A 6000-nucleotide genomic window follows, 5' to 3' on the forward strand; every position below is an offset into this window, starting at 1 on the left:
AAAAGCAGCCAGAGGAAAAATAACTTTAAATACAGTGGAACAAAGGTATGAATATCAAGCATACTTTTTGGCAGAAAGAAGGCAAATCAGAAGATAGTGGGGTCACATCCTTATAGTACTGAAAGAAAAAGCAAAAGGTCAACTCAGAACTCTGTATCCAGTGAAAAAAATCTTTCAAATATGAAGGCAAAACAAGTTGTTTTTTTCAGACGACAAAAGCTGAGAGAATTCATTGCCAGGAGACTCACCCAACAAGAGATATTAAAGGAAGTCTGAGACAGCAAGACAATACTAGGTGGAAATGAAGAGCTTTATCATACAAAGAGATGTAGAGCTGTAAAAATATTAAAATTAAGGGGCTCCTGGGTGGCTCAGTCGGTTAAGCGTCTGACTTCGGCTCAGGTCATGATCTCACAGTTTGTGGGTTTGAGCCCCGTGTTGGGCTCTGTGCTGACAGCTCAGAGCCTGGGGCCTGCTTCAGATTCTGTCTCTCCTCTCTCTGTTCCTCCCCCACTCATGCTCTGTCTCTCTCTCCCCCCTTCAAAAATAAATAAAAACACTAAAAAAATTTAAAAGAATAGTAAAACTAAAGATAAATATAAACAATTGTTCTTTTTTTAAAAAAAAGGTTTAATGTTTATTTTTTGAGAGAGAGAGAGAGAGACAGAGTGTGAGCGGGGGAGGGGCAGAGAGAGAGGGAGACCCAGAATCCGAAGCAGGCTCCAGGCTCCGAGCTGTCACCACAGAGCCTGACATGGGGCTCGAACCCACAAGCTGTGAGATCATGACCTGAGCCAAAGTCAGACGTTTAACTGACTGAGCCACTCAGGAGCCTCTAAAAACAATTGTTCTTATTTTGTGTTATTGGTTTGTAAGAAAATTGACTCTCTAACCAAAAGAGTAGGGATGAATTTTGGAGCTTAAAGTGTATGTAGAAGTAAAACGTATGACAAAAATAGCTCAAAGGATGGGAGGGAGAAAATGGAAATCCAGTGTCGCAAAGTTATTTCACTATACCTAAAGTGGCCTAATATTGTTGAAAGCAGCCTCTGACAAGTTAATGAGTCTGTGGGAATCTGTAGACTAAGAATGAAATAAATTATCAAAGAAGAATAACTAATAAGCCAAGAGTGGACGTAAAATGGAATTATACAATATAAATTTCATACCAAAAAAAGGGCAGGAAAGCAAGGAAAAAGGGGACAAAAGATAGATGAGGCAATATGAATGATATAGTTGATTTAAATCCAACCATATCAGTCATTACATTAAATGTAGACTAAATACAACAAAATTAAAGGCAGAAATGGTCTACTTGGATGAAAAAGCAAGACCCAGCGACACTCTCTACAAGAAACCAATTAAAAATAAATAAATTTGTACGTTAAAAGTAAAAAGATGCAAAAAGATGTGCGAGGCAAACACTAATCAAAAAATTGGAAGGGACTACTGATTGGAAGGGGCTATGAATATCAGACAAATTGGATTTCAGAACAATAAACATTAGCACAGATAAGGATATTACATAATGAAAGAGGAAACAGTTGATCAAAAAGACATAATCCTAACTGTGTACGCATGTAATACAGTTTTTCAATGTATGAAGGAGAATCTGATAGAAGTGAAAATCATATTTGGAGACTTTAACACTCCTCTTTACATAATTAAAAGAACAAATAAGCATAAGTGACATTTATGTCACTTATGCTCTGACAACGGCAGAGCACGCATTCTCTTCAAATGTATGGATGAATTAGTTTCAAGCGTGTGGATTCTTTTCAAATGTATGCATGGAACATTCACCACGATGGATTATGTTCTGTGCCATGAAACAAATCCCAAAAATTTTTTAAAAATGGAAATTTAATAAGTATCTTCTTTGACACAAAAACGAAACAAGACATCAGTAACAGAAATGTATCTGAGAACCCCTGAATATTTTGAAATTAAACAACAAAGTACTACTAAACAACACAGGAGTCAAAGGAGAACTCAGGGGGAATAAGAAAAATTTGAATAGAATGAAAATAAAAACCAAACAGATCAAAACTTATGGGACACAGCTAAAGCCTTGCTAAAGGGGAAATCTATAACATTATATTAGAAAAGGTAAAAGGGGACATTTGGGTGGTTCAGTTAGTTGATCATCTGACTCCTGATTTCAGCTTAGATCATGATCCCAGAGCTGTGGGATCAAGCCCCACATAGGGCTCCAAGCTCAATGTGGAGCCTGCTTAAAATCCTCCCTCTCTCTCTCTCTCTCTCCCTCTCTCTCTCTCTCTCTCCCTCTACTCTTCTCCCAGCTCGTGCATGCTCTCTCAAAATAAAGAAAACAAAAAAGGAAAAAATCATAGGAAAACGTTTCAATCAAATCAAAAAGGTTTCAAATCAAGTTTCTACCTTAAGAAATTGGGAAAAGGAGAGCCAATTACTCAAGTATGCAGAAGGAAGGAAATAATAAAAGCAATGACAGAAATAAGTGAATTTGAAAACAAAAGAATAATAGTGAAAATTAATGAAACTAAAACTTGATTCTTTGGAAAAAATAATATTGCTAAATCTCTAGGCAGATTGATCAGGAGGAAAACATATGTATAGTGAAGACACAAATTACCAATATCAGGAATGAAAGAGAACATAACTACAGATCCAGCAGATAGCACATGGTTAATAAGGGGGAAATGAAAAGTTGTGGGCAATGGGTCTGTAGTTTCAATTATGCAAGCAGAGTAAGTTCTAGAGATGTGCTGTACAAGGTTGTGTATATGGTTAACAACACTGTATTACACGCTTACAATTTGTCAAGAGGGTAAATCTCATGTTGTGTTCTTATCCCAATAAGAAAATATGTAAATATTATGTAAAACTGTATGAACATAAATTCAACAACTTAGATGAAATGAACACATTCCTTTGTAAACACCAGATGACCAGAACTCAACCAAGAAAAAGTAAACATCCTGAATAGCCCTATAGCTAGTAAAGAAAATGCATTCATATTTAAAACTTTCCATTATGGAAGTTGCACATCCAAACTGCTGCACTGGTAAATTCTACCAATTAAGACAGAAATAATACCAATTCCACATAAAGTCTTCTAGAAAAAAGGTAAAGAAGAACAGGGAATGCTTCCCAATTTATTCTATGAGGCCAGCATAACCTTGATCCCAGAACCAGATAAAGATAGTATGAGAAAAGAAGACTACAGAGTAATCATTTTTGCATGATGAAAATGCATGCAAAAATATCAGATGTTAACAAATTGAATTATACAGTATATTACAAAAGACTAAGTTAGTTTTATTCTAAGAATGCTTGATTGGCTCAACATTTAAAAATCAATCATTACAGGGGCACCTGGGTGGCCCTGATCGGTTGGCACATGATCAGTTTAATAGATGCAGAAAATGCATTTGACAAAACTTAACTTACATCATGATAAAAACTCTCAATAAAGCCAGGAACAGAACAGAACGTCTTCAACCTGACAAAGGGCATCTATAAGAAATCTACAGCTAACCTCATCTTTAATGATGAAAGACTGAGTGCTTTACTCCTAAGATTGAACAAGAAAAGGATGTCTGCTGTCATCGATTATATACAAGAGGCCTTTGTCACTGCAACAAGCCAAGGAAGTGAAACAAAAGGTGTCGGAAAGGGAGATATAAGCCTATCTTTAATCACAGATGAAACACTCCTCAAAGAAAATTGCAAAGAATCTACAAAAAAGCTAGAATTAATAAGTGTATTAGCAAGATTATAAGAGTAAAATAATCAATCGAGAAATCAATTTTTTGGTGTATACTAGCAATGAGCCATTGGAAATTGAAATTATAGAATACCATTTATAATAACATTAAAATATATAATATTTAAGGATAAATGCAACAGGACATGTGCAAAAATTGGATGCTGTAAGTTATAAAACATTGCTGACAGAAATGAAAGAAGATCTAAACAAATGTGTACCATATTAATGGATAAGAAAACAATAGTATTAGGATGTCAGTTCTCCTCGAATTGATCTACAGATTCAATGGAAAGTCAATCAAATTCCCAGCCGGCCTTTTTTTTCTTCTTTTGCAGGTGTTTGGAAAAATTATTTGATATACAGAAGTCTTGAAAAAGAACAAAGAATCTGCAATATCTAATTTCAAAGTTTACTGTGAAGCTATAGTAATCAAGAGTGTGGTTTTAGCATAAGGGTTAGACATACAGAAATAGTGTGTGAAAATAGATCCACACTTGTATATACAATTGAATTTTGACAGAGTGACAAAGTAACTCAATGGAGAAATGATAGTCTTTTGCACATACTTTAAGAAGCAACTGAACACTTAAAATAGATACAAAAATTAACTCAAAGTCATACTAACTGGAAAAGCTAAAACTATAAAATTTCTAGAAGAAACTATAGGAACACCTTTGTCACTTGAGTTAAGCAAAGCATTTTTAGATAAGGGATAAAAAAAAAGTTATAAGTTATAAGCAATAAAAGTTAACTACCTCAAAATTAAAAGTTTTTACTGTTTAAAGAATGAGCCACTGACTAGAAGAAAATATTTGTATAACACATATCTGGTAAAAGATTGTACCCAAAATGACTCTCCCAATTCAATTATCTCTTTTTTTTATTAAAAAAAATTTTTTTTTAACGTTTGTTTATTTTTGAGACAGAGAGAGACAGAGCATGAATGGTGGAGGGTCAGAGAGAGGGAGACACAGAATCTGAAACAGGCTCCAGGCTCTGAGCTGTCAGCACAGAGCCCGACGCAGGGCTCGAACCCACAGACCGTGAGATCATGACCTGAGCCGAAGTCGGCTGCTTAACCGACTGAGCCACCCAGGTGCCCCTATCTCTCTTTTTTTTTAATGTTTATTTATTTTTGAGAGACAGAGAGAGAGAGGCTAGCGGAGGAGCAGAGTGAGGGAGACAGAAGATCCAAAGCAGGCTCTGATTGACAGCAGAGAGCCTGATGCAGGGCTCGAACCCACGAACCATGAGATCATGACCTGAGCCGAAATCAGACGCTCAACCAACTGAGCCACCCAGGCGCCCCATTCCCAATTCAATTCTAAGAAGGCAACCCTATAAACACTGAGCCAATGATTTTAATAGACACTTCAATAGAGAAGTTATGTGTGTGGAAAATAAGCACGGGAAAATGTGTTCAGTGTTACTTTTCGTTAGAAAAGGTGTATATTAAAATCCCCCAAATTAAAATGGCTGCTTTTTTCACTTGCAATATCAAATATTGGTGAAGATGCTGGTGATAATGCAAAATGGTGGAAGACCCACTCTGGAAAAGTTTGGTCGTCCCTTGTCACGTTAAACGTGCATTTGCCATATGATTCAACAGTCCCCTCTCCAGTAGTTATCCTCCTAGCTCTTTACTCCTAGGTGTGTCCACATAAAGACCCGCAAGTGAATATTTTCAGGCACCTTTTCATAATAGCCCACCCAGTGTCTATATATCGCTGAATGGATAACCAAATTGTGGTCCTTCATTTACCTGACTGTAGCAACACTTAAGCAATAAAAGGAACAAAGTCCTGGAATACAGCAGCTAGATGACTCTCCCAGGAGTTATGCTCAATGCAAGAAGCCAGATGGTCTTACAGAAGAACTCAGTGGTCTCACAGCTACGGCATTCCAGAAAAACCAAAATGGTGGGGACAGAAGACTGAGCAACGGTTGCCTAGGACGGGGGTTGAGGGTTAAGGGAACTTTCTGGCACGGCAGGAGTGTTTTACACACTGATTCTGGTGGTGTTTTCACAAATGTGTACAGTTGTGAAAACTCCCTGAGGTATATACTTCAAAACAATGAATTTTACTCTTTGTAAATTATACCTCAAGAAAAAAACATTACTTAAATAAAAACTTAAATAAAAATTAAATTTAAAAAATGTCTTCTTTCTTTTTTTATATATTAAATAGTATTTATTGTCAAATTGGTTTCCATACAACACCCAGTGATCATCCCAACAGGTGCCCTCC

The sequence above is a fragment of the Neofelis nebulosa genome, chromosome 13 (genome assembly GCF_028018385.1).
Source record: "Neofelis nebulosa isolate mNeoNeb1 chromosome 13, mNeoNeb1.pri, whole genome shotgun sequence".
NCBI lineage: Eukaryota > Metazoa > Chordata > Mammalia > Carnivora > Felidae > Neofelis > Neofelis nebulosa.